Genomic DNA, 22,569 nt, shown 5'->3' on the forward strand with positions numbered 1-22,569 from the left:
TCAAAGTCCTGTTATGGTGGATTAAGTAAGTATGGCTACGTTACAAAGAAGGATGGGGCATGCTTTGTTAAGTATGCTACTGAGAAGGCGCATGCTGGCTTTCCTCTCTTTTTTTTAAAACGCCTCTTTAGACCTTTCAGGCAAAGAGCAGCTCCCTCCTGAGAGTCGTGGACCTTTGTGAGAAGCTTTTCTCTCCAAAATGACCTTCCCCTTCAAAATGACAGGATGCACTCATGGCGTGGATAATTCGCCTTTGGCTCCCCAATCCGGCATGGAATAGTTCGCATGAAGAGGCGTATCATATCTGGGAGAGCAGAGGGTGGGGGGATCTCGTTCAGCCAGTGGCTCGGTTTCCTCTCTCTCCACCACCTTTTCTTGTTCTAAATGAATAGTTTTCGGGAGAAGGAGTTGCCCCTGGTGCGCTAAAGCAGATGGAATGTAGCTGGGAATGAGAAGCGTTGAGTTCCTCTTTTCTTCCCCATTTGCAGTTCCATTTCATCTGCAGACGGCTGGGGTGAAGGTTTGTGCCACAATTTATGACATTGCAGCACAGAGCGAAAGTGGGAGGTTTTTGTGTGGGCCAAGAGCTTGAAAAGACTTGGTGAAGGGATTTTGTTACTCTAGGCAATATATATATATACACACACACAAACACACACACACACATCTCGTATTTTTCGCTCTATAAGACGCACCAGACCATAAGACGCACCTAATTTTTGGAGGAGGAAAACAAGAAAAAAAAAATTCTGAATCCCAGAAGCCAGAACAGCAAGAAGGATCACTGCACAGTGAAAGCAGCGATACCTCTTCCTGTTCTGGCTTCTGGGATAGCTGCACAGCCTGCATTCGCTCCATAAGACGCACACACATTTCCCCTTACTTTTTAGGAGGGAAAAGTGAGTCTTATAGAGCAAAAAATACGGTATGTATGTATATGTATATGTATATGTATATGTATATGTGTATGTATATGTATATGTATATTCCTTTCCCCCAACTGTTGTCGTATTCTGGACAGTGCAATATCTATCTATATGATAGCAGGCTCCCCCAAACCATCACCATTGTACAGCCTGGTTATTTTGCTTCTCTCGTGGGTCACATAATGCGCCTGCCTGGGCAAATCACAATGCCTTGCAGAATACAGCTGTGCTATCATCAGAAGTGGCACCAGAAGGCTGCAATGCAATTCACACAGGTGAACTGAATGGTACACATTAAATGGTAAAGAGAATGCTTCTAAAAATATAGATATGGAGAACATTTACCCGTCTATCCGAGATGACAGGGTGGACCCATGACGTTAACACGGAGAGGCTACTTGCGCATCACTAAATCAGTGGCTGAGAACTCAGAGCACGTGCAGAACAGACACATTTGGGTCCAGTCACATGTATAAAATATATGGACAGTGAATTAAGCATGCTGGAGACACTCCCTCAAGGGACTGAGGGTAGGAAATACAGTGGTACCTCAGGTTAAGTACTTAATTCGTTCCAGAAGTCCGTTCTTAACCTGAAACTGTTCTTAACCTGAAGCACCACTTTAGCTAATGGGGCCTCCTCCTGCTGCTGCTGCTGCTGCTGCTGCTGCACCGCCAGAGCCCGATTTCTGTTCTTATCCTGAAGCAAAGTTCTTAACCTGAAGCACTATTTCTGGGTTAGCAGAGTGTGTAACCTGAAGCGTATGTAACCCGAGGTACCACTGTACATACAAAGGATTAATCCTGTAGGAAACACAGTTGCTTTCAGATTATTTTTATTATCTTACCCTTTCATCCTGTACAAATAGCAGACCTCCTACTTCCACACACACACACAAATGTTGCATGGCTTGCCTTGCACTGGCAGAGCTGAGCAGAGCCTCCACTGGCTTTGGAGTGAAATATCTGGCTTAACTGAAAGGGTGCTCCTGCTCTACTTGCAAATGAAGTGAAGTAACAGAACTGGTTTCTTCGCAACACGGCTGCTGAAACGGCCATAATACATAATGATATGGGCTCTTATTGCAGTGCGAAGGACGCTCTCAGCAGCGGGTTGGGGGGGGGAACACGGAGAATAAATTTTTACTACAGCTATCATGTGTCAGAAACTTAATACTGCGATGGGGGGGGCACGCAAAAAAGTTATTATGACTTTGAGGTCAACATTTCGTAGTAATCAAAAAGTGTAACCCAGTTTATATCTAGCTCCTAAAGGGGAGACAAGTTCATAAAACTAGAATTATGAATTCTGCGTTCTTGTTCTTGAAGCTGTCCTTCTCTGCTGCAAAAAGCCTGCAGATGCAGCCCTAGGGCTGCTCTGCACATTTACTCATGAATACCCCGGGTGGAGGCATTTATGGAATGCCAGAAGATTCAAAGAAAAGGGGGGTGAGGGGAGTTGCTGTAAAACCCAGGCAAGGAGAAACCAAGCAAGTGTTTTTGTTTTCCTTTCTCCATTCCGGTTGCAGCTGAGAAAGAGTCCGCTTCGCACATGACCTCTGGCCTTTTCTTCACTCCCCGGACTTATCCATTCACACAAGCACTTCATATTATGCAAGTACACAGATCACAGATCTGCAGCCTTATGAAATAAATGTGAAGTATTCATCCGCATGCATCTGTGTTGTTGTTGTTTAGTCGTTTAGTCGTGTCCGACTCTTTGTGACCCCATGGACCAGAGCACGCCAGGCACTCCTGTCTTCCACTGCCTCCCGCAGTTTGGTCAAACTCATGCTGGTAGCTTTGAGAACACTGTCCAACTATCTTGTCCTCTGTCGTCCCCTTCTCCTTCTGCCCTCCATCTTTCCCAGCAACAGGGTCTTTTCCAGGGAGTCTTCTCTTCTCATGAGGTGGCCTCATTGGAAGCCTCAGCTTCAGGATCTGTCCTTCCAGTGAGCACTCAGGGCTGATTTCCTTCAGAATGGAGAGGTTTGATCTTCTTGCAGTCCATGGGACTCTCAAGAGTCTCCTCCAGCACCATCATTCAAAAGCATCAATTCTTCGGCGATCAGCCTTCTTTATGGTCCAGCTTTCGCTTCCATACATCACTATGTGACTAAAAAAACCAACAACCTCCAACGAAACAAGTGTTTATGCCATTCCTCCTCGGACCAGGAGCTGCTCTCCTTGCCTTCACTTAATGTAGGGTTTGGGGGAAACCTGGGGCTCTCCAGATATAGCTGTACTACAACTCCCATAATCCCTAAGCTACCAGCCATGCTGCCCGGGGATGATGGGAGACGGAGTCCAACAATAGATGAGGGGAAAGTTTTTATTCTTTTCTAAGTTTGGTGAAGTTAATAATAATAATAATTAAAACAATAACAATTAAAACTGTTCCTGTGACTAGTGGCTCCTTCTAGACCACTACTCCAGGCTGAGATTCTAGATCTTGTAGGGGGAATGTTTTCCTTAAAGATCCAGTCAACACTTCAGTGAAATACTTCACCCACTCTTCATTTCAAAATTACACCTATTACGGAAAAGAAATATATAGCCGGTTTGTTATGCATTCACATCCTAGGACAGGGACTCTCTTCCTGATGGACAACCTCTCAGTTGTGTCCCAGATTTTATCACCTCCAATATTTTCTCTCCCACAGTCTAAGCCACAGAAGGCAACACAATACAATGTGATTGTATTATTGGTTTCTGCCCACCATGGGACATCACCAAATATCGCTCCCCTATGCTAACATCGCTACATCACTTGCTTTTGAGTTACCCAGTACCACCTGAAGTTTAGAAACAGATGAATCCTTCTTGCGTTTCCTGCAAGCATTATAATTCGAGGAAACAATCAAAGCAATACTATTGGTTCCTGGGCATATCTGATTGAATGTAATTGTTGCTGCCAATGCAAGGTCAAGATTTCCCGAGGCCAACACAGAAGGCCGCTGAGTTTCTTAACAATATTGAGCAGCAAATTATAAAGAGCTCCTTGTGGGGGCTGCAGGTTAAGCAGTTACTAACTGAGAATCACTCTCTACTATGGATAGGTGGGTCTATCAATTCCAGTTTCTCTCCATAGCTGGTTTTTTTCAATCTTTACTTCAATTCTACACATTTCCACATCGGTTTGCTATTTCTTTTAAAGCCTGCATGAAAAATCATTAGCGTAGCAGTGCGAATTCTTCATAAAGTACACATATTTTGCAAAGCACATTCTCCCCAGTATAGTGCACTTCTGTGTGCTATTTTTTATGAAGATAATATACATAGATACACAGTATACCCTAGTATATGTGCTTTTGTACACATTACTTGGCTGGCGAACTGAACTACAAAATTCAGAGAAGTGTGAATTTGGAAGGGTGACTGCATTTTGCCCTGTGTATTGTTTCAGAGAGTGTGGGTTAGGTAAATTTGTCTTTAACGCAAACTGGATTTAATGGGTTGTTGTGTTGTTATTTGGCACTTAGTGAGCTTGGCTCGCTGCCGCCCACTACACAAAATCACACACATCCTTGTTTCTGAACTCAGTGCCAGTTTCCAGTTTCTCGGTGCCCATTCCTTGATGCTTCAAGCAACTGTCCTATTTTTTGGGGGGTGGGGGGAGGTCAAGTTTATCCAGTTCAGTATATGTGTAGTACTTTTTTGAAATGAAACAAAGCAAAAAAGCATGCCAACCAGTTTTGTTTTTAACTTTACAAAACTAAACTGGGGTTCTTTGATTGTCATAATAGACAGTTGCAAAAGGATGAACAATTCATTTTCTTGATCATTTTATATACCACCTGTATAAATATTTTCCCCGGAGTTCACTTCTTAAGAGAAGGTTATACCTCTCATCAAAATGGTGCATTCAAGTTATGAACAAAACTGGATGCAATCCAACGTTCACCAAAAGCTTCAAATAACCATGTGTAGAGCATTCCTTTTTTAAAAAAAAAAAAAGTAATAAAACCATCTATATCTGAGAAGCACTTCAGTGAATTTTAATTTCCCTCTTCTGCAAAGTTTCAAGGATTAAATGCTTCGGGGTTTTTTAGGAAGGGTTTAATCATGCAAGGCAAAAACAAATTTCATACACCACAATCACTTTTAATCAGCCTGCGATGAACATGCACAGCACCCAATGCCTTCATCCAAATGTCAAAACAACATTAACATTTATATATTTACCACTCTTATAAAATTGATGCTCAGTCATTTTAACTACAGATTTTTTTCTTCCTTTTTATTTAAAGAGTAACATTGTTATTTGCATTCATTTTCAAAAACTGCCATTTGCTTCAGGGGCTTCCGGGAAATATATATATATGCAATTTGCAGCTTCTTTAACTATACTCAACAGCAGAAGTTGGATTGCCCAAGTCTCTGAATGGTTTTCTCGTACCGAGTTTAAAGCTATTAGGGCATTTCTGTGGCACTGTCGCCCAGCGCTTAGATGCACTAATGCATCACTTTGGCCCCCTGCCATTCATTCAATCACACACAGAGACAGATATATATATATATATAGGCATGTAGACATATAGATAGATAGAGATGTATCTGTTTATGAAAGCTGAATTTCAGCCTGCACTGAAAACACAGCCTGTGTCTTCTGAACCAGCCAGAAGAACACATGATGGCTTCAGGTTGCACTAATCCTTACCTGGATTACTATAATGCTGGTATAGCCAATGCTGTTGGACTACAACTCCCATCATCCCTGACTATTGGACATGCTACCTGGCTGAGGGACATACAGACCCTCCAAGTGTCCCTATTTTCCAGGGACAGTCCCAGATTTACAGAAGCCATCTTGGTTTGTGCTTTGATCCTGGAACCATAGAATTTTCATCATAGAATTTTAGAGTTGGAAGGAACCACCAGGGCCATCTAGTTCAACCCCCTGCCATGCAGGAATCTTTTGCTTAACGTGGGGCTCAAACCCACGACCCTGGAATTAAGAGTCTTATGCTCTACCAACTGAGCTATCTCAGCACTTTCTGGCTTTTCCTTAGGACATCCCTCTTTTCATTGGAGAAATGTTGGAGGATATGGAGTTATGAGACCCCCAAGTCAAGGAGATAAGCTACTTTGCAACCTTTAGAAGTCATCTGAAGGCAGCTCTGTATAGGGAAGATTTTTTAATGCTTAACGTTTTATTATGTTGCTATATATGTTGGAACAAGGGATGCGGGTGGCGCTGTGGGTTAAACCACAGAGCCTAGGACTTGCCGATCAGGAGGTTGGCGGTTTGAATCCCCGCGACGGGATGAGCTCCCGTTGCTTGGTCCCTGCTCCTGCCAACCTAGCAGTTCAAAAGCACGTCAAAGTGCAAGTAAATAAATAGGTACCGCTCCGGTGGGAAGGTAAACGGCGTTTCCGTGCATTGCTTTGGTTCGCCAGAAGCAGCTTAGTTATGCTGGCCACATGACCCGGAAGTTGTACGCCGGCTCCCTTGGCCAATAAAGCGAGATGAGTGCCGCAACGCCAGAGTCAGTCACAACTGGACCTAATGGTCATGAGTCCCTTTACCTTACCTATATGTTGGAAGTCTCCCAGAGTAGCTGGGCAATATGAACATATGAAGGGCTGCCTTTGAAAACTGTCTGGAAGCTTCCTTTGGTACAAAACGCCACAGCTAAATTGCTAACTGGGACTTGTTATTTAGGAACGTGTTTCACCAGTCCCAAAGTTCCAGTCCACTTCAGGATTAAATATGAAGAGCTGTTTATTTTCCCCTTCCAAGCCTCATGTGGCTTTAATTGTACCTTAAGAACAATTTCTTCATGAAGCTGCCTTCTTTGGGTGCCACCATCTCTACTGTGGACACATTTTGGGTGGGCCAACACTCGTGGAGTGCATATAGCCAGACTGGTGATGGGATAATGGCCTGGAAATAGGGGGCTTGGCCTGGAAAGAGACCTGAAGGTAAGATAGAGGGGTCTGGAGGGTTACATTGACAAGCCTGAGGTTCTCCAACTCTGTCCTTGGCTATAAGATACCGACTTTACCAGGAATGTTTTCTGTAGCAGGAGCCAGGCCAGTCACCATTCAGGCATGCCTTAAATTTGGGTGGGAAGCAAGCAGATCAAGATCCCGTGGTGGCTGTTGCCCCTTGGGACTGGTAGAGAGGAAGGCAGGGATCCCCAACAGTAGATGGATCTGTCGGGATCTCCACTCGGCCAAGCTGATAAAGCTCATTTTCCTCCGGTCAAGCCTTCGGAATCGCCTCAGACGATAATTAATGACCTGAGCCTTTGATGAGGCCTCAGGCACATTCCCATCCAGCAGAGAATCCAGCAGCATGCGGAAGTGATGAGATTTATGGCTACATGGCTAAAAAGTTTTATTTCTCGCTACGCAGACAGCAAAGAAAAATACATCCTCTCTCTATGAAAGCAGAGAGCAACTGAAAAACAAAGGAACAGGAAAATCAGTAACGTCACATCCGTCTCCTGTCTCCCATGAGACTTCCAACAGTATGGAATCCCAGGAATGTAAAAAGAGTCCTGTGACTCCAAGAGCACTGCTCAGTGGCAAACAGAAACTAACAGGATCCAGAGCCAATGACAGGCAGTGCCAGAGCCATTGCCAGGCGGAGTCTACTCATTCTCTCATTGGAAAGAAAGGACAACAGAAAACAGTGTAAGGGAGGAACATGGGATTCCTTATTAACCTGGGACTCTTAAATGCTCAGTATTGGTGGATTTCCAGTAGACTGCATCTGTGAAACACATCTTGCCTTTCTGTCACCTTGAAGCTGGAGCCCATCAAGCCTTCTAACAAACCAAAATTCTATATTTGAAGTCTTAACCTTGTTTAAATGTTGCATGGCTTCAGAGAAGCTGTTGTCGTGGTTCTTGACTGTTGAAGATATGTTGGACCTGTGCATGTTCTCGACACATCCTCTCCCCATTGAGTTCTACAAAGGCAATTCCTAACTTGGGAAGAAATCCTAAATTCCTAACTTGGGAAGAAATCCTAAAATCCTAAAGTGATTTACCATTAGCATTTACCTATTCGGGGATATCAGGTGACCCCCACAACAACAACAACTGTCCTTCCCTAACATTAATAAAACACCTTGGTCCTCATACACCCACAAGATGAACACACTGCCTTACCATTAGCAATGACAGCAAATGGTATGCTTTTCGTGCTTTTTACAGAAGACACATAGAGGAATAATGTTCACTGGGATGCTTTCATGGGATGAAGATGGAGCGACTGCAGGACATACACGGCCCATAGTTGTTTCAAGCCTTTCCTTCTGACCTTACTTCAGTCACAGTGTTTTTTTCCTAATCTATCATCATGCACGGTACACACTGACCTTCTGCAAGCGCACGCTGCAAGCCAAGGCAGGTGGCAACCTGCCTGAGCGAAAAAGCCAGAGGGGGAGAAACAGCATGGTCAAGAGCAAAACAATGTGAGGCCAAAGAAAGCCATGACAAGGGCCAGCCAGAAATTCAGGTCACGGATTTCAGAGCATTGGAGGCTGGGCAACTGACCCATTTTTCCCCCTTTGAAGGCTGGAATTCTGCTGTGAGGGACAGTCAGAGGGCAAAGAGCAAAATTGTGAAGGGCAAGGGAGCTGGGGTTGCAGACCAAAACAAGTTCTGGCACAAACATTGTGGGGAGACTGCAAAGTTAAATTCAGGAACTAAGGAGCCCGTGGCAGCAGTTTGGCATTTTGCAGCCCAATTTTTTCATTTGTTATTGATTCATGTCATGTAAAACATTGTACTCTTTGCAGAATCCCCTGCAAAAAAAGAGGGGTGAATTGTTGAACCACTCTGGAAATCGCAGGGAACTGGGGTGTCCTTGCAATTCACAGCACCCTTCACAAACAACAGATCCTAATTGATATTGTTATCAATTATGTAGCGTGGGGCTTACCCTCAACATTTTATTCAGGTTGGCAGCCTTGGCAGAGAAGGGAGGGGGAAGGTTGGCACATGGTGGTGGCAGGATTGGAAGGGCCCTGTGGCCACATTGCACCAAGCGCACCACACCTTGCACCTCACTTCTTTCTCTTGGCAACAACCAGTGACCTGCTGTGTTGGGAAGACGCTGCCTCACCTTCAACACTTCACCAGCGGCTACTGCTTACTTGTATATACACATGGTTAGGATTGCAGCCCAAGGCCCAAAATGTCACAGAGGCTCAGATTCCTGCACACCAAAGCAAAGCTACCATTATACCCTCTTTCTCTTTAAGAGACACTTCAATAAACCTGTCCAACATAGTGGTACTCAGCTACTGAAGTCCTGAGGAAGCGATCCATTACATTGCGATGGGGTGGAAATCTCTAGGGCAAAACCCATTATTTCAGACACAGGCTTTTTACTTTGGTAGCTTATGGGACATTGTGTTTTCAAGTGTCCTCATCATGAATATTTACACAGATATAATTAAGAATGTTCAGCAGGCATTATAAACACTGTTCTTTCAGTCCTGAGCTCTGCAGTCAGCGCAGTAGGTTTGTTTACTCACCATTTGAACCATGTAAGTGGGTGACATTAGCATGCATCCTCCTGGGCTCCGAGAATCAGTGATGTACCCTGTTTCATTTTTTCCAGGAAGAGGGCTTTAAAAAGTGATAACAGGTGTTTATTGTAATGCAAATTGCCGATACGTACTGTTGGTCAACATGTAAATTAATTTTGTTCTTTACTAAGCCAGATGGTCAATTGTAGAGCACCAGCATGGGTAAATTTAATAAGCATTCTCACTGCAGAACATGATGTTTCATCCTTAGATTCTCTGGTTTCTCGTTCCAGCTCCCCTCTGTTTTCTTATTCCAGCTGCTAGAGGCCTCCTCCATCAGCATGATTAACTGTTCTCCTCTTTGCCCCCTAAAACCACCCAGCAAATATGGCGAGAGTGGCTGAAAAGGACAAACTAACTCCAAATGTAAAGATATGCTTCAATTGTTGTGGTATTCTCCTCCATCCTACTCCTCCATATCTGCACCTGGGACCTGTGTACACACAACAGTTTATTCTTGCATCAGTTTGTTCTATGTAGTCCACTCAGCTCTCACCTGTGGTTCCTAGAAGTTAACAGCATGCAATAGCAGACACACCCCAGGAAACAGCTTCAATTGGCCGGCTAAACTAGGTGAGGGTAGCCAATGGGTCTCAAACTCTCAGGGAGTTAGGAACTTCCGCTGTGTGTGAAGACTGACTCTGGCGGATTGAGCGGGTGAGTCCAATAGTGGGGCCAACAGTCAAGAAGGTGGTTTCTGCACATGCTCTAGAGAGAAATGAGGGGCAGGTGGGGCTCATCAACCTGGGAAGGTAGCCTCTTTAGGAGAAGACTCTGATCCTAAACCTTTGCTCCCTTGTGGTTATACTCATCCATGAGAAAAGAAATGTTATATTCCTTTTCCTCCCCTGTCCTCTGACCAAACCCTACTAACATGGTGCTTCTAGAAATCAGCTGTTTGGCAGAGTCAGATGAGAGTCTGATAGCTCAGCTGCCTACGTGGCTGAAACATATCATGGTTAGGTACAGAAATGTGGAAAGTGAAGGTCATTCATTGAATGTAGACCACAGTTAGCTATGTGGCCTATCCACCCTCTCCCCATAAATCTGTAAATTATTCTATTTCAAACAGCAAGGCAAGAAAATGAGTCAGAGCACATGTTCTTACATGACATTTGCACAGGAGGTAGTGGTAGTGGCATTGCTTTGTAGACCACCAGATACTTTCACAATTTGTTACGAATGCAAATTGCACACAACATAGTTTTACCACTTAGACTATATATATCGAAAGAGTCCCATTTTGTGCACCTACAAAACTGAACTTGGGAAAAGCATCATGCATATAATTTAAATGGCTTATCATTATTAATTGCAAAAAGCTTTTTATATATGTAGACTCAACTGAGTAAAGGAGATTACTCTCAGAATAGATTAAGGGCCTAATTATACGTTATATGCAAACACACATAACAAAATGCTGACGGCTATGGGTATTTCTGAGAGGGACAATTTGGGATGGTGAAACAGTGGGGGACAAGATGTTAATCCTTTCTCTGATTATCACTTACCTGCTCCAGACAAATCCTAGCAATTCACCCATGCACCCCTTCTGGAATTCTAATCCCCTCTTCCAGCAACAACCACTGGGGTTGTGTTATACATGTGATATGTAGTTTTAGTCCCTAGCAGCAACATGAAAAAGCCAATCTCCCTCAATGCCTCTGAACTCTGAAGATCAAGGAGTTCTCTTTAGTTGTGGACCTTGCAAAATCTTCCCTGCATATCCTGCCCTCTCAGGATTCTGTTTCCGTTGTCAAACTAAGCACTGGCTTCAACAGGATGCTATATTTAAGTCTCCACATTTGGAGGAACTGAATTGCAGATCCAGTGGAAAACTCTTGCAAACTCAAGTCTACAATATTCATCTTGGTACCACCTTGTCCAATTAGACCCCCCCACCCCATAATGTACTACATGCATACATTGGTATGTGTTCTTCCAATGTACACTTGTGGTGGAGGCATCATATGATGTCAAACACCCCCCAACTACTTAAATTTGATACATTATTAAAGATGAGTATCCTTCTTGGTTCTGCTATTAACCAGACCAGTTTTATAAGCATATAATGAACATGATACACAAAGATTTAGGAGTCAGAAATCTTTTATTTTTGTCTCTAATAAAGATAGATGGAGGACTTCATAGACTTAGAATTATTCTATCATTTCTCTGTGAACAACACAGCTGCTGTTTATTAGTACGTTTCCGAGCACAATTCAAAGTGTTGGTGCTGACCTTTAAAGCCCTAAACGGCCTCGGTCCAGTATACCTGAAGGAGCGTCTCCACCCCCATCGTTCTGCCCGGACACTGAGGTCCAGCACCGAGGGCCTTCTGGCGGTTCCCTCACTGCGAGAAGCCAAGTTACAGGGAACCAGGCAGAGGGCCTTCTCGGTAGTGGCGCCCTCCCTGTGGAACGCCCTCCCACCAGATGTCAAAGAGAACAACAACTACCAGACTTTTAGAAGACATCTGAAGGCAGCCCTGTTTAGGGAAGCTTTTAATGTTTGATGTATCATAGTATTTTAATATTCTTTTGGAAGCCGCCCAGAGTGGCTGGGGAAACCCAGCCAGATGGGCGGGGTATAAATAATAAATTATTATTATTATTATTATTATAGAAGCAATCTAGTTATCTTTGAACCAAGTCCTAATGCACACCCTCAGTTCTTACAGATTATAGAACAGATTGGTTTATCTATAAGATTTAGTTAACTGTGTTTCTTCATACTTTAGCTTAATTTAGACAGTCACCATGATAATATACTTTATAATTATTTTGGTGTATCCAGCTGATGAATTCTTCTCAGTTAAAGAGTAATTATTTGCAAGTGCCTATTACACGAACAATGAAAATTGCTATTATATGGCAACTTCATCCAGTTTTCAATGGATTCTCCCCCCCACCCCCCTTTTTTTCATTACCCAATTCAGACCTGCAATTGGGATGTGTCTAAGTTAATTCCAGAAAGAAATTCACATTATATTTCCATGTTGTCTACTTGCAAGGGTCAATTTTAAAACCAATATAAAAAAGAATAGTTAGGGGCAAATGAAACCAAAATGAAACTTTTGTATGCTGTGTTCCTTTACATAATTTGTTGAGAGCAAATCTCATTGGACTCAGCTGGGATTAGTTCTGAGTAAACATGTTATGACTGGGCTGCTAGTTCTATTGATTTCAGTGGGAAAGTTAAGCACATAGGACTGCAGTGTATAAATTTAGCCGAATCTTTTGCACTTATTAAAGCAGATTGAATCTGGCCTATAGTTGGGTGTGATTAAACCCACTGATTTTATGTTGGCCTATATCACAAATAAATTAAAAGGCAAACTTTTCAAGATTATAATAAGCACAAACTTCAATGAAAATACTAACATCTGAGCAATTAAAAAATGCTAACACATACACACAACTCTCATGCAACTCCATATAGAAACCTACCAGTACTTTTCTCCTAGAGGTACTCAAGAGTACATAGTACCGACACCTTTTTTTTTCTAGAAGAAAAGCACTGGAACCTACAATCGACTCATCAGTGCTGAGGGGGTAGGTGGGATGTACCTTGGAGGATTAATAAGCATAAATGTGCAAAAACTTAAGATGTGATCCCAACTGAAGTCCCAATGGTGGTCAAAATTCCCAAGTCTGAGGATGAATTAGCCCAATGATGAGAATAAACTCTTGTTTTATATTCATGAGACAGCTGGTGATTATATGCTTGCAATAAAGACTCAGGTGGCTTCACCATTTCTGCTGCAAATATCGCATTCATTGATACATACACATCGGAAGAGCACTTGGCTTCCTTCTCCATCCACTTGCTATCAGTTCCCATCCCGCAAACTCTTCTCTGTGCAGATCTGCAACGAAGATCCCTAACAAAGAAGTCCATTTCCATGTCATACTTCATGGGGCTACCAACTGTAATGCCTCTGTTTGCCTCAGTGTCAGTGGGGTGCTTACTCAACTCCTGAATGTAATGCACCCTTAGTTGCCCTTATTTATGATAGCTGCCTAGGAAGAAAGCAAGCTGCACAGTTGAGCAAAAAGTGCAGCACTTGAAAGGCCGTGTGATACATCACCCTGCCACTGCCTTCGACCAAGAGGCCTTGTTTCACAATTATGGGGTACACCTTTCTGATGTTGGCAATGATATCTGGTTGGATACATTTCAGAGGGCACCAGGGATTGGTTGCAGGTGTGAGGGTATTGGCGGTGAGCCGTTTGGGCTTGAGTGGCAGTTAGGCATTGAGTAAGCCTTTGATTGGATGGAAGGGAGGTTGTAGCCTCCGCCTGCCCCTCCTTTTAAAGGGATCTGGGGTGTGTGGTTTCTGTCTGATGCCCAGACATGGCTTAGGGCCATGTCACAACCCCAATGGGGACCTCTGAGGGTGCCCCTATTTGATGTACGTCATAAGGCTCCCTCTATTGGTAGTTTACCTTTAGATGGACTTCCTCAGATAGGCAGAAGTCAAGACATAGCCTGGCTTCACCCAATGCCTAAGGCAAACTGCTCATATCTGTAACCTGTTTGAACCCATAAACCAAAATACTCATGTCTGGGTGTTTATTGTCCATTAGGGCCTGCAAGAGGGACTGACTGTTAAACCACTCTGAGAATGGTGGTTGGCTTGATCTGTTGACCAGCAATATCAATCAGTTGCTGAAACTGCCATACTAGTTAACTTGATGGATGACTATTTAGTTCAACAGATCAATATGAGTAGGTACCAAGTTAGGGGTAAGAGATGTTGTCATCATAGTACCCCCTCATGTGTATGATTAATGGCTTGAGACAATGACATATTAGGACTTCACTTCCTTTCGACTTAAACAGCACTGAGCATTGCTACTCATGTCCACGGCATGATGAATATACTTAATCAGTGGTACTAGCATTCTCATTAATTTCTCATTAAACTTTATAACCTTGGGAAGTGCATTAAACACTAATGAATGTATTCTTCTGTCACACTACATGCAACTCCCATTTACGTCTGTGGTACGCCTGTAACCAGACCACCTCCAAGATGCTTCTCTGCAGCTCGCAAGCTGTTCACTTGTAAAATACAAAGTTGTAAAGTTCCTAGACCTCATGGTTCTGGAGACAAACAGTTAATAAATTTTAATTGCACTAAGTCCTTACCCATAGATGAGCATAGCCAGTGAAACATTAGAATGGCCTGGCATGGGTTTCGATTTGGTCTGTGGGATGATTCACCCCACACCCACCTGCTCCACTCCTAATGTGGCTGGGGGCAGGGGGAAGGCTGAAAACCAGGGAGTAATGAAACAGAATGGAGTATCCCAGAAATGGGCATAGGAGGCTGGCACCCTGAACAGGGAGACTGCACACTTCAACACTTTGTTGCCGGCTATATAAAAACCACACTAACTCCAGTATAAAACTTATGAATACAAAACAACTCTGTGATTTCCCAAAGCTCAAGTATACAGGACACCCTTTGACAAGTACCTCAAAAAATAGTTAAGTGGGTGGGTCTCTCTTTGAAGGAGTTCCACAACTGCAAACATGGGGAATGGCCCTTAGGTGGTAGCCACCCATTTAATATCTGAATATGTGGGCACTTAGAGAAAGGTGCCCAGTGAGGATCTCCGCTTCCAAGCTTATTCATATTTGAAAAAATGGTCCTTTCAAGTCTCCTGGTTTCAGATAGGTGTTTGTGCCCAGAAATGAACTGGGAGCAATTAACCAATGACCCATAACATTCATAAATCATATCCAATTTTTGGTATTTAGCATTTGGTGCCCAAGGCAAAATATTAAAGCAGATCCCACAAGACATCAACACCATAACTTGTTGTCAGACTCATGGTACAGTACCTACCATTTATTTATTTATTTGCTACTCTTCTTCCCCAGCAGAGAACCCTGAATCCTATTTCCTCCTCATTCTCAACTGAGTCCCATCCTGCAGTGGCTTCAAACTCACCATTAATCCAAAAGCAGCCCCTTGCAAACTGCTGTCGTAGACAATTGTCAAGGTTGGTGCGCCTGACTCGTCTGATGGCAACCACCTTTGCAAAGTTTGTTTCCAGAGCTTTTGAGAATGTAAATCGAATCTCAATTAACACTGATAATCTCTAATACATGCCACATCTAATCTCAGGCTGGAAGTGATCCCACAAAAGAAGACTTCCATCAGCTATGACTTGCTGGCAGTTGCTGCCCATTATAGATGTGCAAGCTGCTGTTAATATTGCATTAGAAGACCTTGCAAATAAGTGGTTCTGCTCAAGCTAGATTTCTTTTGTGGCTTTATAACTCAGGACGTCCACTCCTGCCATGTGGCATTAACATCTAGGCAACCATACACAAGGATTTCACATGAAAGGTATTTTTAGTAAGCAGCGAAAATGAATTTCAATATGACACGGCGAAGAACAGTGACTAAATTAATTTGTACACAAAGAAGGATGGAGAAGATGTATTCATTTTCAGAGGCAACGCACCTATCACCACAGTGATGTTATCTTGTAGCGCATCAACTCTCTGCTCAGGAGTTGACTGCTTAACAGATGAAACATGATGGCCTTGAAGCAGTGTGAATGGATTTTTAAATATATTAAAAAAAAAAAAAACAACTGTGCTTGACAAAGTGAATGTTGCACATTTCTCATCTCTATAAGGCAGATAATTAGCAACCGCACAGTCAAATTCAACAAGTTGCCTGTCAAAGTCGACAGCTGATAACCAGAGATCATTACCCTCTCTGCCACCCAAGCATGTTTTGTCACTCTCTATCTGCCCCCACCTTTTTGCTTCTTAAATGCACTATTTGGGACAAGAACAAGTTCTTTGTTGTATAGCATCGGCATGACTGTAATCAGCAACTAGTGGCCCACTAAAGACAACTGCCTGGACCACCATTTACCCAAAATATTCCTTCCTTCCTTCCTTCCTTCCTTCCTTCCTTCCTTCTTTCTTTCTTTCCTTCTTTCCCTCTTTCCTTCCTGTTTTTGCCCCTTCCAGTTTCCTGCTTCTTCTGGTCCTTCTCTTATTTCTACCCAACCACTTTTTATTCCAATTGTTTCCCTGATTATTTCAGAGGTCGCTTGTCCCCACTGCAGGCTGTTTCACTGTCCACCATGTTTCACTGTCCACTTCTGAATTCAAAAACTGAACTGGCTTGAGATTTACTCAACAGAAATCATGTCAATTTGTGGTTGTTTTTTTGTTCAAAAAAAACAACCTCATAGCCTAGGTGATTCTCTGTGCGTTCAGTATTTTTTGTTTCTATGGAAGCCGCCCAGAGTGGCTGGGGAAACCCAGCCAGATGGGCGGGGTACAAATAATATATTATTATTATTATTATTATTATTATTATTATTATTATTCAGGTGTGGGGGTTCCTGCATCAGTCTTCCTTATTATAATGACAGTGCATTTATGGTGGATTATAACCTTCACTTTACTTCATTACCTGTTACAGTAGGGAACTGTGGCTTTCTTAACAATATACCAGCTGAGAGCTCTTAATTCTGATATTTAATGCTATAAAATGTTAAATGCCACATACAAACACACTGGGCAACCCTACCTGCTGCATAAAGGGGACAGATACATGAGCAAGTAAAAGTGGCTGTCTCTGTCTCATGCAGCTTGGCCCCCAAGTCAAATACTTTGCTTACCAACAGCACTTTAAGAACTCAAGTCATCTGAGAGCATAGTGCTAGGAGGAAGCAAAATGCTGTGCAAATCAGTACAAGAGAGGCTGTACCAATAAATACATGCTGTCTCTGCTTTAGGGAATGGTTGTTCCATATAAGATAGGATCAAACAGGCTCATATCTGCATGACCATGTACGTCACCCCAGTTATTTCCTTATTCCCTTGTACTTATAGCCTGCTCTTCCTCCTAATGGGAACACACCTTAACCACACAGGAGTGCCCACAAGAAGGCTGAATGCATTCCAGAGACTTGAGTAAACAGAAAGGCTTTCACCTTGCACTCACGTGAGATCAACCCAGCCAACAACCGGATGTCATTTTAGCGTTTGAGGGAGATACATAATCAGGGATGGGGGGAATGCACCTCTGAGAAGGCCTTGTCTCACACCATCACCCGCCCAGTAGAAGCTAAAAGTCAGAATAGTCATAAACAGGACATTAGGCAGAGTCACCTGGCCACTTCAGGTGGCAGATGCTAGGTGGCAGAGAGTGGTAATTCATAAGTTCCGTTCAGTTCATAAGTTTACTGTTCTAGCCCAGAGTTTCCCAAACTTGTTCCATGCAGGCAAAAGCACACAAGGGACAGCAGAGCTGGCAACAGGGTGTGGCCTGGGGAGAGTTCCAGGGGCCAGATTGAGAGCCTTGGAGGGCCACATTCAGTTCCCAGGCCGGAGGTTCTGCACCCCTGTAGTAATAGTTCCTGACCCACTGGATGAAAATTTGTTTAAGAATCCCTTTGTCTTCCCAGAGAATACCAGATACTACAGAATAAATACCTACTACAGAAGCATCTGATTATTATTAGTATTGCACCATTTATAAACAAAAGGAAAGGAACAGAAGTGGGAGGAAAAACTTGGGGTGGGTTATAGCCAACCAGTGAATATACACAGCCAACATAAGATAGGAACCAATGTCTCCCATTTCCCAGCTTACTGTTGCTTTCTCCTGCATCTTAATTTGCTTTGGAAAGAGAGAGTACTTGAGCCAAGCAGAGACATTGTCTTTTATTTCTGAGTAACTGCTATCTCCTCTATGCCCTGATGAATTATAGCTTATTATTCACAGCGAACGTGTTACTGTTTTGTAACAGTGGAGAAGAAAAGGATAAGCTTGCTCCGATTACACTTGATGCTCTTGACTCTGGTTTGAGAGCAAGCGTCAGTTCAGCACAACAAGAATGAGATTCTCTTCTGCCTGCAATATGTGGCCTTGCCAGTCCTTCAAACGTGTTAAAGAACACTTTGGCTAGGGTGCCACTTATTTCACTTGCCTCTCCACTTGTCAAGGAGACTGCGATTCTGGCAGTGTGCTCAGTATACGCCTTGGAGACATCTGTTTTGCAAGAATACAACACAAGGCAATGTTTGGTGCATTGTGACTGTTTTTTTCAGTTTTCCTCGGCCCAATATCTTTTGTTGCCTGAGACAAAGGGCAAGATCCTCACACGCCCACAGCTGACTGGGATGGCAGTTGAGTCATCGGCGGCCTCTGCACCATATACCGTATTTTTTGCTCTATAAGACTCACTTTTTCCCTCCTAAAAAGTAAGGGGGAATGTGTGTGCGTCTTATGGAGCGAATGCAGGCTGCGCAGCTATCACAGAAGCCAGAACAGCAAGAGGGATTGCTGCTTTCACTGCGCAGTGATCCCTCTTGCTGTTCTGGCTTCTGAGATTCAGAATATTTTTTTTCTTGTTTTCCTCCTCCAAAAACTAGGTGCGTCTTGTGGTCTGGTGCGTCTTATAGAGTGAAAAATACGGTATTTAAAGCAGTATCATACCATCTTAAACAGTCATGGCTTTACCCCAAGATTCCTGGGAACTGTAGTTCATTAAGGATGCTAAAAGTTGTTAGGAAACCCAACCAGATAGGTGGGATATAAAATATATTATTATTATTATTATTATTATTATTATTATTATTATTATTACTATTAAATTACAATTCTTAATGGTCTATCCCTCTTCCCAGGGAACAATGGGAATTGCAGCTCTGTGAGGAGAAAAGGGGTCTCCCAGCAATGTTCAGTGCCCTAAAGAAACCTCATTTCCCAGCATTCTTTGGGAATCATGCCAGGAGAAGTGGCATGAAACTGCTTTAAATGCATCATGAAGAAGAGGCCTTCAGTACTGGCAATAGGAGCATGTCGCCACACCCCTCACCAGCTCTCCAGTACCTCTCTCCCTTGTGTGCTTTTGCCTGCATGGAGCTTGTCCTTCAACTCTGATAATGGCTCTTGCTTGCCTGCATGGAGGACAGGGAGGGGCACGTGTAGAAACGAGCCTACGTTACAAAGGTAAAATTCACATCCATTGCTCTGCTCACTTTTGTTTCTGAGCCTGCCCACAAATGCACAGTGGTCTCCTGAATGTTGGTGAGAAGACAGCATGGCCCTTTGAACTGAGAAAGGAGGTTCAACCCTGCACTAACAGTTCATGACCTGATCCAAGATGGGTAGCGACAGCAGCAGCAACAGCATGCAAACCTCAGATGAGAAATTAAGAAGTGAATCCCCAAAAGTTTGTTTGGGTTCAAGGAGGCTCCCACGTCTGAAAAGGTTGAAGACTACTGATTTATGAGGGAGGGGACTATGATTCTCAACATCCCTGACCATGGGAGTTGATGGCCAACAATATCTGGGGCCCTCCAGATTCCATATGCCTAGCATAGATCTTCCATCAAACTCAATCTCTTTTTAGGGTGGGAATAAGAGCTTCAGCGCTATGGTTCAAAAGATGCCACTCTCTGTCATGAGATGAGTGGAGAATGCCTGGCTTCCTTCCAGTCAACTATTACCGAACCATTCACACTCATGCAATAGTCTCTCACAAATGTATCCATCTATTTTCATCGGACAGAATGAAAAGTTCAGTCCAATTTAAAAGATATATACTTGCGCATTTAATCCCTTACACCGGTGGCAGGGAATCTTAGCCCAGAATTGGCCGGGGGGGGGGAGAGCGGTGATGAAATGCAACCCTCCTTGTCTCTCTATCCAGCCCTGCAAACTCCCCCTAAACAGAAACCCCTTTGCCCAGGCCACACCCCAGCTTCTCGCCTTCCTCAAACATTTTTGCCCAGTGAGGAAGGATCCTTGATATGCTTCTTGCATGTATGGATAGAGGATGGAGAGGGTATATGTGTTCAGAAACTAGATTAATGTATAAAAAGTAAAATCTACATGTGTTGCTCTACCCATTTTTACTTCTGGCCCTTCTGTGCCCCCCAGAAGACTGTCCAGTAGGAAATGTGGCCCTCAAACTGAAAGACTCCTCTTCTCCTGCCTTACACCCAGGTATGTCCAACCTTCCAGCCTTAGGCCTGTTGCTCAGGGAATCTGTGGCATGAGCAGCAGTCAGTGATTGCAGACCTTGGGATCTCAAATTTCAGTGCCCACCCCCCATGCAATGCCAAAATTTGGTGCCCCCAGGCTCTTGCGCTCCAATCTAAATAATAGTTGCAGCCAGGGTTTGCTTTTTCAGCCACAGCTCACCAGAGCTGAGTTATGGCACCTCCAAGGTGGGTGTCATTGCCATTCTAAGAGAACAAGGGAGAAGTTCGTGGTGAGCTCCAGCACCTATTTTTCCAGAAAAATAGCACCGGTTGCAGCGTCTCCGGTGACGCCCCTGAGGCTCCACTGCAACCGGACCAGTTGTGCTCCCCCAAATCGATCTGCACGGTCAGCATTGAGGGGAACCTCTCAGATGTCTGTCGTGGAAGCTCCTGTACCTGCTGCTCCTGCTCCTGCCCCTCCTTACTGTCACCTGACCTCTCCCCAAACAGCAGGAAGCAATGCAATGGAGCATCACTTGTTTTGCACTTCTGTATGGTTGTGGCGACTGAGTCCAGAGAGACAAGGGAAGTGAATAGGAATTAGTGACCCTAGCAAAGAGGAGATGGGTCAACTTAGAGAGGGTCCCCTGAAGGTCCCCAAGGCCCCTAAAAGTACAGCAATATATTCCTGGCTTCCCTAGCGAGCTTATATATATATATATATATATATATATATATATATATACACACACACACACACACACACACACACACACACACACACACACCTATGCACTCAGAGCTATCTCCCGGAATCTTACTTTGTGAGAAGGGAACATTTTAAAAGGTCTCAACACAACAGTAAGACAGCACATGCATTTCACTGCTAGGACCAGATAAATGATGGGGGCAAAACCATTGGCAGGAAATTCCATCTCCATTGCAAACTCAAAAACCCATCTGCATACCAGTGTCTTGTTTCATAAATGAAAAGCAGAGAGAGAGAGAGATTACTGTGGCATACCTGCACTTAGCAAATGAGAAATGCCAAAACAAATCAAGCGGTAAATCCATACTGGAGTATGACAAATCGATTCTGAAATCACGTTTTCTACAATCAGTTACTGCTACAATGATTGATAGTTCTGAAATTTCACATGGATTTGAGGTCCCAGACCTACATTGATAAGAACAGGAAAGCAGCTAAGCAATTCCAGCACAGGTTTTTGACACAGGCTCGTCATTTATTTGTTACATTATATTTCTACCCACTTGCTACTTGTCCTTACTTTTCCTAAAGAAGACACTTAGGCAGAACGTTTGTACATCCTCTGAAATCTGAACTGCAAGTATGGCTTCTTCGGCATTTATATCACTGCATTTTTATTGCAAATATCTGCTTAAAAATTCCCAGAGTCATTATCCCCTACCAACCATCACCACGTGCTAACTTAATTTCAACAGAAACATTTCAGTAGATTTTTATCACACACTTTCTATTATTTACACAGCTTAATAAGTCTGCAGAAATTCAACTATTCTATGCCAGCATTGTTGTTTTAAGGCTCCCCAGTAGTATGCATAGGACAGATCGTGAAGCTGAGGCTCCAATACTTTGGCCACCTCATGAGAAGAGAAGACTCCCTGGAAAAGACCCTGGTGTTGGGAAAGATGGAGGGCACAAGGAGAAGGGGACGACAGAGGACAAGATGGTTGGATAGTGTTCCCGAAGCTACCAGCATGAGTTTGACCAAACTGCGGGAGGCAGTGGAAGACAGGAGTGCCTGGCATGCTCTGGTCCATGGGGTCATGAAGAGTCGGACATGACTAAACGACTAAACAACAACAACTCCTTTCGAGCAAGACAAGTACACCGGTCATCAATGCAATATTTTCCCAATGGAAAAATATTCATATCATTTATATCTCACCTTTCCTCCATTGAAATCAAGGTGACATGCATGCAGGCATCTCACACTGCCCTCCCCACATTTTATCCTTGGGATAAAGTATGGGGTATGTTAGACTGACAGATAATGACTAGCTGAAGGCCATTCAGCATCTTCCATGGATGAGTAGGGATTCAAACCTGGATCTCCCCAGTCCTAGTCCAACACTC

This window comes from Podarcis pityusensis (assembly GCF_964106645.2).
Source record: "Podarcis pityusensis genome assembly, chromosome: 4".
Taxonomy (NCBI): domain Eukaryota; kingdom Metazoa; phylum Chordata; class Lepidosauria; order Squamata; family Lacertidae; genus Podarcis; species Podarcis pityusensis.